This window comes from Ambystoma mexicanum, chromosome 4q (assembly GCF_040938575.1).
Source record: "Ambystoma mexicanum isolate Mex_15411 chromosome 4q, UKY_AmexF1_1, whole genome shotgun sequence".
Taxonomy (NCBI): Eukaryota; Metazoa; Chordata; class Amphibia; order Caudata; family Ambystomatidae; genus Ambystoma; species Ambystoma mexicanum.
This window is the reverse complement of record NC_090928.1, coordinates 637,513,911-637,527,108: the sequence shown is the minus strand read 5'-3', so window position 1 is coordinate 637,527,108 and position 13,198 is coordinate 637,513,911. Positions and strand designations below refer to the sequence as shown.

Sequence of the window (13,198 nt, the reverse complement as noted above, 5' to 3'; positions counted from 1 at the left end):
CTGTGTACGTTTTTCCACAGTCACCGAATCTTTTACACTTTAAAAAAAAAAAAAAAAATTTAAGCGACTCCATTGTGTCTTTAAAAGTTTTCCTCAACTTTTTGGCAATAATTGCCTATTGTTGCTGGGGGTGCCCTAGGAGCTCCCCTTTTAACTTTCTCTGGCTAACTTTGTGAGAACTACAGTTTCCCCAAGGGTAGAAAGGATCTTTGGATTAATTCTAAATTTTATTATTATGAGACCAGCACACCCCCCCCCACCTTCTGTGTAATGCTGGGGAGATATGGAGTAGCCCCTTTCTCATTTTAAATGTAACATTTATGTTACACGGACAAACTTACCTTTAATGGCTGTGGCAGTGAACCTTTTTATTAATTCAGTGCACCTTTACTGCATGCTTTTTCCACAGCCACAGTAAAGGCACCCGTGGGTGCTCATTTTACCAAAATGGCCCGGTCTTTTTTGTTTTGTTGCCATTTTAGCATTTCTTGTCCTTTCTTGTTCCTTTCCCCTGACAACCAGGCTGGGAAATTCTTTTGTGTGATTTTTATCTTCAGCGGGAATCCTGTGGATTCCCCTCCCAGGCTCCTGAGTGTCTGAAGGCAGGAAGCGAGGGAGAAGTCCAACTCTGCAGCCTGTCATGGCCACTGGTCTAGGGCCATTACCTTTATGCCCTACAGGCTCATTTGAAAGTGTGCTCTGCATGCAGTGTGCCTAATCCATCTGGCTGCCGACAAGTGCTCGGATAGCCGCTCGCCATCAAGCGCCGTTTGGCCGCACCTGCTAAGGGAGACAGAACGCACAAGATTAGCAACTGCATAAACTTTTAACGCTTGGTCGTGCAACTCGCAATCCTTGCGTACCATCTGGAAACCCAACTTACCTTCTAGTGGGGTCTTCTTCTAAATCCCCTCATGCACCGTTTGAACTTTTTTCCATCTCCGCAACCCCGCATGGCCATCTTCATACCTATAGGGGGAAAGAAAGGACAATAATCATTGGGGAAAAATTCAACACAAAAGACACGGACAATAATCACTGCTACAAAAAACGTACCTTCAAGGTGGATTGGTCGCAGCCGGTCTGGGCCCCACGCACATGGACCAGTGACGCAACTTGTTCCTTAACCGGCGCCCCTGCTGAGAGAAAGCAGGATGGGAGAGCTCATCATTACAAAACAGCAGGTGAGGTCATATGGGAAAACGCATGCTGATCTCATTCTGGAACTAAGGGTTTGAGGGGGATGGCAATTCCACTGCAGCATTCTCATTTCCTCTTACCTTCTCCCCAGGGCATTACCAGCAACCAGAGCTGTCCATACTACCGCAGCTGAGGGTAGAGCCTGAACCAGAGGAATCCAGTCCAGGAAGGGCTGCAAACGTGCCCCAATGCCCCCGTAGACCAGGTGAGCGTAACACAGCCCTTTGTCTTCCAGCCTGACTGCGAGACTGCAGTTCAGACTGGAAGGCTGGATGTCCTGAAAGGACTATAAACCCGCTTAAGCTTGAATGTTGCAAGGCTGTTTGATTGACTGGGTTCCTGCATAAGTCAGATCCTGGCAGCTGAAGGGGTAGTCGACCACTGGAACCAAAACCGAAGAGGAAGATGAAGAATTTGTGGCTGAAACGATTTCCAGCGACTGGAGTGCCTTCTGTGTAACCGGAGCCTGCTGTAGCCCTTCCTTCCAATCGAACTGGGGACTCTGAAAACGATGACCACTACCCAGAGCCTGGTGAGACCCACTAGACTCAAGAAGACCTGCATTTTGAGCCATCCCACGCCATGATGTGACCTTGCGGGTCTACAATACCCAAATACCCTGGGACCTCATGCCATTGTGCTGCGCACAGTCTTCTGAATCGCGCTGAAACTTTGTTGGCATCCGGCTGGATCTCCAGAGGCATGATTCCAGTCCGAAAAGTCCCCTCATCAGAGTGCTGGACCTTGCTAACAACAAGAATCCAACTGGCGATATTATGTCTTCTGTGCTCCTGAAAAAGGTGCCAAATCTAGAGCCACATCCTACCCTGTGATCCTTGCTGCAAAGGTCCTTCCAGTGTCCTGCTTCCTTGATGAAGGAATTAAACAACTGGGTTTTTGGCTGCAGATTCTGAAGTTGTCCTGCTGCAAATCATCTTCTGTGCTGGCTTGGGTATTTACTTACCTTAAGTCTTGTGTGATTCCTGTGTAGCTTTGCAGTGTTTTCTGTGATTGGGAGTCCTCTCTTCAGTGCACCCAGGCCACTGCTGGAATTGCTCCAAGGGTGTCTTCTCTGAAGCCCCCGACCCTCAACTAACTGTTATGTAAATTCTGATGTTTGTTAATCTGCTTAGAATCACATGCTGTGCATATGGTCTGACATCCAGTGGTAACCGCGGAGTATTGCATCTCGTCTTTCGAGAATCGAAAGGGGACGTCGACATGGACGAGCCTGTAAAGCTATCCCTACCTGACGTGTCGTGTACCCAAAATCCCTCAAGCGTCGTGGTCCCTCAGATAGTTTTTTTCTGCCCAGCATACTGGTTGCCTTGATGCAGAGCTTGTCAAAGACTTTGCTTATTGTCCCATCAACCTTTGGTTGAATAATTATATAAAATATTCATATGGCCCTATCCGTCCCTTGTTTTGATGCTGTTACAGACCTCCACCGAAGACCTTCAAGAACTCCACGGACGGTGATCCAGTCGGCACTGCCGACCATGTAGCCGGACCTTCCGCCGGCCTATTCAGTAGGGAGTGGGGTGGGGGTGGACATTTCTATACAAATTGAGAATGCCTTTCCCTTTCCTTCCTCTTTCCCTTTTGGTCTTCGCCACTCTGCCCATCCTCAGCTATGGAGAGGACTCCATTTAGGTTTTGCCCTAATTGTAGGAGCAAATTACCTTGGAAAGACAGGCACAGACGGTGTAATCGGTGCTTGCCGCTCGATCACAAGGAGGACGGATGCACGGCTTGTAAGCTCCTCTGTCCTAAGACATTAAAAGAGCGTAGAGTCAAGCGGTGGGCAGCCTACGGTATGTTGAAGACCGAATTTTCTCCGGCTGCCGCAGCCACCGAATGTGACGGCGAGAGTGACTATCATACCTCCGAACCGAAAGTTGTTGACCTTTCGACGGAACACTCGCGTTCCGCATCGTCGGCCCCGCTAGGCACGGCTTAGGCACTGCTATGGGGAAGTCACACCCCAGCGACATAGATGAACATGTACACAGCACAAAGCACACAACCCCAAGTCCATCTTCGGCCAGGTCGAAGAAGACTTCAGCGTCAACGGGTGCACTGGAAGCCCCGGCGGCACCCGCCGACCGTTAGGATCGGCAGCCCACCCACAGCCGCAATTGTGCCTAGTGACCGGGCAATCGAAAACTCGAAAACAAAAGGCGCTACCCCCAATATATCAGGTTCCGCCGAGACGCATTGCAAGAAGGCATCCAGCGACCATCGGGTTCCGGTTCCGCTGAAGAAGGTGGTCGCAGAGGACAAGACCCTGCCGAAAAGGACCACCACACAGGATGAAGCGATGTGCCTGCCCACCGCGGAGGACTTCGCCGGCAGCTTAGCCAGGATTGTCACTGCCGATTCTCAGAAGCGGCAGGCTCGGGATGCTTCGAGGGCCACGGAAAGGCCCAAGGATCCGTCTAGGTCCAAGGATGGACTAGGGGGGGGGGGGGGTGTTACTGGAACCCACCTAGAAGTTGAAGGAGAAGGACAGAGAGGTCTCACCTCTGTCTGTTCCCCAGGAGGAGTTCTCTGAGTGTGAAGGAGGGCTATTCTCGACGATGCGACAAAAATCTCTTTTCGACGGCTGAACACGTTCAAGACATGTTTCCACCTCTAGACCATTCTAGGTCCTTGGTTTTAGACTAGAGAACTACATGGAAAGGCTGGACAGGTTTCTTGCGCGTTCAGAACAACCCACACCAAAGAGGCCAAGGGATTAGAGCCCTGTGGACCCCAAAGCTAAGTTTCCAAGACTTTTTGACCCCTCTTTAGAAGAGGATATATGCAATTACGACATAACAGAGGATGACATTCATGCTGATACTCAGGATGAGAAATTCCTCAACCCTGAGGACATGCATGAGCCCATAGAGGTCTGGGAAGAAAGCCCAAATGTGGGTGATTCCCCCACACCCCCTCCCCCCCCTACCCACCCTCTAACCATGGCAATCCCTGGATCATCAAGACCCTGATGTCCTGTTCCTGGAATCTCCCCAGTCCACTCCCACTAGGCAACAACCATCGCCAGTGGGTGGCCAATTGACTTTTAACTTAATGTTACATAAAGGAGCTGATCATTTGAAGAATGCTACCTATGAGGCGGCCACCGAAGCTTACTTCGTGGAAGACATCCTTAAGGAGAAACCACTGGCCAGCCAGGCCATTACCCCTCCTCAATTCAATTAGAAAAGGTCTGGCGCCATCCTTATCGACACGCTCTCACAAGAGGTGTCAACCCGCGAATAGAAAAACATTCGCCCTTCTCCATCAGTCCCTCTTGATATCGGAGGTAATTCCACCCCAGATTCCCTCGTGGTGACTACTACATGAAAGCAAGCAGGGGTCCCTTTTGTCAACCGGCGAGGCACCCCTGATAAGGAAGGTAAATAACTTTACGGCCTGGGAAAAAGGATCACGGTTGCGGCTGCGTTCTCAACGTGCATTGCCAACAATACTTTGTTGGCCAGCTACGCCGATGCCCAGTGGGCTTTACTACAGGAAGGCATACAGGTGGTTCCCAAACCCTTACATACTCGTCTCCTCTCCACTATCTCTGAAGGCAGACCGGTGAACCAAAGCATTCTTAAGAATACTTTGGATTCTGCAGAAACTGCTGGTCGATCCCTAGCTCAGAGCACAAAGACATGCTTGGCTACAGAACTCTGGATTTAAGCGTCCCTAATAAACAAACCCGTGGAAAAATCCAACCTGTTTGGGAAAGCGGTAGATGAGGCCCTCGAAACCGCAAAAAAGGAGCATGACACCTTAAAAACACTAGACCAGATTACACAGAGACCCTCTACGAGAAGAGGATCTGGGTCCAAACGGCTTTTCCGTGGCAAACATTTCCCTCAGCAACAATACTCATCGGGAAACAATTGGAATTCTACACAGGAAAATAGTGCATACACCACCCACATATCCCCAAAGGGGTCCACGCCGTGGCAAAGGAAGAGGCTGGATCTCTACCTCCAGAGGCTCCCCGGCTTCAGGCTCAAAATGACACGAAGATTCGGGTCCCCTCTCATGCCTCCCCGGTCGGGGGCCTGCTAACATCATTTCTTCAGGCATGGGAGGAGATGACTACAGACCAGTGGGTGCTAAAGACTGTGGCCCACGGGTACTGTATAGAGTTCAACTGGTCCCCAATATTCAGACCTCCACGAGCAAGATGACTGACACCAGACCATCTTCGTATTCTTCTGCAGGAAGTAGAAACACTACAGGAGAAAGGAGCCATTGAAATCGTACCTCTGGCACAGGTAAAATAAGGTATTTATTCAGTGTACTTCCTTGTACCCAAAAAGGATCTAACCATGTTCCCTGTTCTAGATCTTCACGCAGCGAACACGTTTGTGAAGCCACGAAAGTTCTGCATGGTCACACTGCAGGAAGTAATCCCACTGCTAACACGGGGATTATGGCAACACTGGACATGAAGGATGCATACTTTCATATTTCAATGTTGCCAGCGCACAGAAAATACCTCAGATTTATGATACAGGACAAGTATTATCAGTTCAAAGTACTACCCTTCGGCATAGCATCTGCACCAAGGGTATTTACAAAGGTACTAGTGGTGGCAGCAGCGCATCTGTGCAGGCAATCCATCCCGGTCTATCCTTACCTCGACGACTGGCTCATAACAGGAGACTCTTGCAAAACATGTCTGTCAAATACCCAAAAGACGATGGATCTTTTATTCAGTCTGGGATTCTCTATCAACTAGAAGAAATCCAGCCTAGACCCCAGTCAGGTCAAACAATTCCTAGGGGCTCTAATTCGAACAAAGGACGGCCTCGTCTTCCCCTCCGAGAGGGTCCAAAACATGCTGTTTCAGATCCCTCAGTATGTAGCCAGTCGAGAGGTGACTGTACGCAATGCTATGCGACTGCTAGGAATGATGGCTTCATGTATCTACTTGGTTCCTCACATGTGCCTACCCCCAATGCAAGAGTGGCTAAACAGCCAGTGGTGTCAGGCCAGCAGACAGTGGGACAATCTAGTGGTCGTCTCGCTGAAGTGGTGGGCGAGGGAGAACCTCTTGAAAGGGAAATCCTTTACCACCCCCGCAGCGGAAGCCACTCTAACCAGACTCTTACAGGGTGGGGAGCTCACCTGCTTCAACAGACACCGCATGGAGCTTGGTCGTCATACATAGCATCCAACCACATAAACCTGTTGGAACTGTTGGCAGTGTTCAAAACACTAAAAGCCTTCCAGACACAACTGCAGGGGAAGACTATCCTGATCCTCACAGACAGCACCACGGCCATGTACTATCTGAACAAACAAGGGGGCACTCATTCTCCAGGACTGTCCAAACTGTCCCAGAACATTTGGAAGTGGGCTATCAAACGCAACATGTTCCTACGATCACATGTTGATATTATATTTCTATCACGCTCATACACAAGTGTTTCAGAGCGCGACAAGGCAAGGGAGGGGAACAGGGGAGAACAAAACAGCGATCTTACTAGGCCCAGTGACATTGAGAATGCGCAAGTGCATGGGAGAGGGGGAGGGGAAAAGTGCATGGAAGGAGGGAGAAATGGAAAGTGCGAAGCAGATAAATAATAAAGGAAACAGTGGTAATGCAGCCAGCAATTTGCAAGTGCTAGGTTTAAGGCAGCAGACAGGGTTGGTCTGATAAGTGCTGGAAGAAAAGGGGGGGGTGGCTGTATGGGTACAGATACAGACCCCAGTGCAAGGGGTGGCCCGGAGGCAGTGCGGGAGAGTTGACAGGGTGAGCAGGTACCTGGGCTCGAAGGACAGAGGGTGGCCAGGTGCACAGTGCCAAGAGAACAGATCAGCGGGGGAGAGGGGGAGCGAAGGCAGAAGAAAAGAGGAAGGTCTTGAGGTGTTTTCCTCAAGTTTTAGAGTGGGAGAGAGGCTGTTCCAGAGGGAGGCCCCAGCCGAAGACCGAAATCTACCCCCAGCTCGTTTCTTTGAAAAACGACTGACCCTGAGGGAGTAGGAGGTAGAGGAGCGAAGAGCTCGAGAGGGGAGGTATTTGCGGAGGGATAGCTGAAGGTATTTTGGACCCAGGCCCCAGAAAGCCTTGTGGACGATGCAGAAGGTTTTGAATTTAATCCTTGCATCCACTGGGAGCCAGTGAAGAGATTTCAGAGCTGGAGAGATACGATCCCAGGGCTTGAGGCCAAGGACAAGTCTCGCAGTCCTGTTCTGGATTAGTTCCGGAGAGTAGAGGCAGGGGAACTATCTTCTGGCAGACGTACTCAGCAGAGACTTTCCGTTGCCCAGGGAGTATGAATGGCGATTACACTAAGACATCGTCTCCAACGTTTTCGCAGAATGCGGCTTCCCAGAGTTAGATCTGTTCACAAGTCTGGAGAACGCTCAATGCCAAGATTACACCTCCAAGTACCCCCAGGACTGCTCCAAGGGGAACGGACTCTGGATTACATGGTCAGGGAGATTTGTCTATGCCCCCCCCCCCCGACTCCCCTTCTCAACAAGATTGTGTACAAGATGCACCAGGAACCAGATACTGGTGGGCCCGCCAATCCTGGTTCGCTCATCTGATGGAAATGGTCTCCATCTCCTCCAGTCAAACTGCCTTGCCCGTACAACATCTTGTCGCAAGACCGAGGGGAGACGTTTCACCCATGCCCGCAGACATTGAATTTAGCAGCCTGGCTCCTTCCTGGGGTCATAGAGTTTGGACACCTGCAACTCCCTCAGAGATGTATGGACACTCTCAGGGAGGCAAGAAAGCCAAACACCAGATACTGCTATTCCAGTAAATGGAAACGGTTTGTCATCTGGTGCAACTCAAAGAGCAGTAACCCGATTAACTGCTCTCCCACACACATTGTTATACCTAACTCATTTACTTGACTCAGGCCTGGTTTTCAACTCCATAAAGGTACACCTAGCTGCACTTTCAGCCTACACTACATCACAACAAAAAGTGTCATGGTGGAAGATGCCAGTTATTAAGGCTTTCATGGAGGGAGTGAAAAGAATTCACCCTCCCATTTCTAACCCAGCTCCCGGATGGGACCTAAACGTGGTGTTGACTAGGCTTATGGGGGCTCCTTTCGAGCCCATGCACAAGGCAAGTCTTAAAGACCTCCCCCTTAAGACTGCTTTTTTTAATAGCTATTACCACCATCAGGATGGTAAGTTAACTACAAGCGCTCTTGATCCTAGATCCCTTCGTAACAGTTCACAAAGACAAGGTGGTTCTGCGCACTCACCCTAGATTTGCGCCTAAATTCATTTCAAAGTTCCATGTGAACCAGTCAATGGAACTACCAACGTTCTTTAAAAATCCTTCAAGCCTGCAAGAGAGAACCCTGCACACACTGGATGCATGCAGCGCTGTCAAGTTCTACATGAAAAGAACTCGACTACTTAGAAAGACTCAGTTTTTCGTTTCGGTGGCGGCAGGAAGAGGCGACGCAGTCTCCAAATCCACTATCTTTAGGTGGATTGACAAATGCATTACACTCTGCTAAAATCTTGCTAAGAGAGAACTGCCCTTAAGCCTAGAGCACATTCCACTTGAGGCACTGGGGCGTCCATAGCATTCATTGCAAATGTTCCCCTTGAATCTATTTGCAGAGCGGCAACCTGGAGTTCTGTACATACCTTTACAAAACACTATTGCCTAGACACTCATTCTAGGTCTGATTCTCGGGTGGGACAGGCAGTACTAAGACATCTTGTCACTACTGTTCCTTCTCACAACCCACCTCCAACTCCGGGTACTGCTTGCTAGTCTATGCACAGCATGTGATTCTAAGCAGATTAACATCCATCAGAATACATGCATTACTTACCGTAAAAGCATTTCTGATGGTTGGATCTGCTCAAATTCAGATGCGCCCACCCTTCCTCCCAGCTCGGATGGAAGGAACATAGACGTCTTACCACTTTCTCTCTTTACTGTACTCGCTCACGATAGTCACAAGACTCCCTCTTGGCAGAAAAAGTACAATCGGAGGGACCTCGACGTGTGAGGGATTTTGGTTACACTACACGTCACGTAGGGATAGTGTTACAGGCACGCCCATGTCGACGTCCCCTTTCGATTCTCGAAAGACCAGATGCAATACTCAGCGGTGACCACTGAATGTCGGACCATATGCACAGCATGTGAATCTAAGCAGATGCAACCATCAGAAATGATTTTACGGTAAGTAATGCATGTCATACTTGTTCTAACAGTCTTCCTTAGTAACTCTGACTGTTGGTACTTAAGAACCTCTCCTGACCTGCCTGTGGGACACTAGACCTTAGCGACATCCCCCCTCCCCCACACGACCTTCTGCCACTGAACACTTATGCTCCAAGAATGAGGTAAAGCCTTATAAGGATTGGGCCTTTTGCCTAGAAAAGAGAATGAATGTTTAAAAGTGAAAAGAAGTTGGTTACTAACTGAGAGTGAACAGTTACAAAAGTTATTACTTTAGAAATGTAATGTCAGCCATTGTGAAAAGTATATGCAAGGCTATTTCTCTTACCTTAAGAATGTTCTGCCATTCTGAAAAGTATATGTTAACCTCTTTCTTCCATTATAAACTGTTTCGCCATCCTAATAGAAAGTAGATATAAGGTTATTTTATTCTCCTGTAAATTGGCTGTGCCTCTTTCCCAAAAGTAATGCTGTTAGCTTCATTAACTATTTCTTTCAGAGAAAAGGTGTATACGTTTCTCAACTGGGTATTGCTCTCCCTGACTTGCTGTTAGCCTGACCAGAATAAGTCTGCATTAGTTTTTACCTACATAGAATAACGGAGTCCTTCATAAAGTATAAAACTGGGTTTTGCTTTACCTGGTCTGTTTTAGGCTGACACAAAAATAGTCTGACGTTTATACCTGCTTTAAGTTGCTGATGGCTCCTTTTTAAAAAGTGTATAGGTTTTACTTGCCTCAAGTAGAACAGTTATCCTAAAATAAGTTAGAGATTGCTTCCCTTAGTCTGTGTGAACTGAAAAGCAACTGTACTTGAATATTACATCAAAAGGGTGTACTTCTCAGGAGTATAACATAGTTTTTTTTTTATTTGTTTATTTATAATCCACACACAGGAGAATTGTACAGTAACAGTGCTTCTGTTCTCGCAGAACATAGAAGAGAAGATATCCCGTCCCCCGACCCCTGAATCCCCAGTGGGCATTGTTTCGGGGCCACATTCAGCCCGGCTCCACATGGAGTGGAGGGCTCTTGCGATCAGGCGTGGCTTATAGGTCAGTGCCGGATAGGAACGATCATAGTCTAGGAGTGGTGCCCAAATATCGGTGAAGCCGTCCCACTTTGGCTGCATTGACCTTTTCAGCTATCACAATGTCCCACAGTTTGAGCCACCAGAGGGTCATCAGGGGTCCTTCCGCGGACTTCCAGGTGCGGGCCACTGTGATTTTGGCTGCTGACAAAAATTGGGATCCCTGTTCTAGCGTAAGAGTCCGGGAGCGGAATCCCCAGGAGGACTTGCTCGGGCGTTAGCGGAATTTCCACCTGTGTGATGTCCTTTATGGTGGCCAGGCACTGGGTCCAGAACTCCCTTCTCCTGGGGCAGGTCCACCACATGTGGAAGTAGGAGTCTGGGTGGCCGCAGTGACGCCAACAGAGGGGATCCAGGGCCTGTTGAAAGTGATGCAGGTGCAGGGGGGGGGGGGGTAGTACCAGCGCAGGAGCAGTTTGTGAGCACATTCCCGGTTCGTGATGCAACAAGATGCTGTGCGTGTTCTTGTCCAGATGCCTAACCATGTGTGGTCCTCAATAGCATGGCCCAGGTCTGTCTCCCATTGGGGCATATAGGAGGGCCTATTATGGAGGGGGGGTCTTCCTGCAAAGGTTTGTAGAGTGCCGAGATCTTCCCCCGGGCTGGCAGATCCTTCACTACGAGCTCCAGCGGGGCGAGGGGTCGTGTTGCTGCCGCCCAAGTCTGGAGATGGGAGCACCAGTGCCTTAGTTGGGCATAGGTAAATCTGTCTGTTTCCGCTAGCTGAAAACTTGCTTTACAGAGTTCGAAAGTGAGGGGGGCCTTTCCTGCGAAGAGCTGCCCCAGAGTTTCAAGGCCTCCTGCCACCCAGTTCCTAAAATTCTTTGGGTGTGCTCCCGGGGAAAAGGCGTGGTTGAGGAAGATAAGGGAGGATGCGCTCAGGCCTCCTGGGATAAATCGGTGTCTGCGGGCCCACTCCCATGCTTTTATCGACTGCTTCGTGGCCGTCAACACCCCTGGCCAACTCCAGTGTAGTGTAGTAGGAATAAACGGGAGAAAGTGGAGGGGGGAGACAGGATTGTTCGATCTCTACCCACTTCGGGCGCAAAGTGGCGAAACCCCAAGCTTGAAGGTGGGCCAGCTGTGCGGCTATTTGGTATTTTCGGAGGTCCGGCACGCCCAGTCCTTCCAGTCTCGTGCTGGCCATCATCGTTCTCCGAAGTATCTGCGATTTCTTGCCTTTCCAAATAAAGCCGATTTTCCTCTGGAGCCACTGTAAAGGGGGGAAGAGGGATGGCGATTGGGAGGGAAGCGCAGGCGTACAGGAAGCAGGGGAGGAGGTTCATTTTGCATGTAGTTATGCGTCCTAACAACGAGATATCCTGCGCCTGCCACCGAGCAAGGTCCTTCTCCAACTCCTCAAAGGAATTGTCCTGGCGATTTTGTCTGACGGCCATGTCCCCCAAGATAGGGTCATGCAGGTTCCACTGGCGGTGAGGAGGGGGGGTCTGGGTCATAGGACCGCAAGGTGAGCGCGACTGGAGCGTGATCGGAGAGGATCCGGTGCCCAATCACATCGTCCGTGAAGGACAGGATCTGAGGGGAGGCCAGTAGTAGGTCGATTCTAGAGAAGGTACAGTGCACGTACGAGTAGAAGGTGAAGTCTTTCTCCTCCGGGGAAAGCACCCGCCAGGTGTCAACAATGTTCAACGAGCGAAACAGGTGTAGCAGAGCTGTTGCCAACTTCAGGGCCCTGGATGTTGGGGGGGGGGGGGGGGTGAGATCTATCCCTAAGGGGGTCCGGGACCCCGTTAAGTCTCCTCCAATGACCACTTGCCCTTCAATGAATGGAAGGAGGCAATCTTCTAGATTTGGGTAAAATCCTTCCTGGTGCTTATTGGTAGCGTATGCTGAGATGAGGGTGTAGAGTTGGCCGAGGATAATGCATTTGACTGCCATAAAGCGACCCTCCTGGCATCTTAGCAAGTCCAGGATCTGGGGCCTCAGGTCTTTAGCAAAGAGGATGGCGGTGCCTCCCTTCTTAGTACCGTTGGATGCCAGAAATTTTAGGGGAAAGAGTCTACTCCGCAGGCGAGAGAAGTCTGCTGGGATTAGGTGCGTTTCTTGTAGGAAAGCGATTGAGGTTCCTTCGTTACATAGTCTTTGCAGGGTGGATTTCCTCTTCGGGGGGGAATTCAAGCCCCTAACGTTCAAGGTGGTGAGCTTTAGCTTTAGGTGCGGGTGCTGGTGCTCCAAGTCCGTTTTCTGCGAGGGGGGGGGGTTGGGGGCGAGTTCAGTCAGCCATAGCTGCGAGGGAACAGCTGTTTTGGTGTCTCCTGTGGCTGACGTTTTTTTAGAAATAGTCTCCAATGGGAGATCTGAACTTCCAACAACTGCCTCCAACGGGAGGTCCGAACTGTGACCGGGGGGGCCGATATGAACTGTCAGTGAGGTCCCCGGCCACCCAGGCTATCAACAAGTAACATAGCCATCGTGGTTGAAACTCTCTCCGGGGGTAATATGGTGACATCCACCCTGGAGGAGGGTATGGACCGCATGGGGTCCGCGGCGAGCTTAAAGGATTAAAGGTTCCTGTGCTATATCTTCTGCAGGCGTGACCGCTCTCGTCATTTGGGTTTGCGGCTCCTCTGCACTCTCGACCAGGGGGCCCGCTTGGGTTTAGGGGAGGCTGCATCCTGAGCAAGGCTTGTTTGGCTTGATGAGGGCGGCTCTGTGCCCCCAGGGGAGTCTAGGCTCAGGATTGATGCTGCGTCATCAAGGTGG

General features: G+C 50.1%; 1 protein-coding gene across 1 annotated transcript in view; it reads left to right on the top strand.

Moving 5' to 3' along the window:
- MDH1 (malate dehydrogenase 1) overlaps nt 1-13,198 on the top strand; it is a 237,330-nt gene that overhangs the window by 110,274 nt on the left and 113,858 nt on the right. The gene's annotated exons all lie outside the window — the stretch shown is intronic.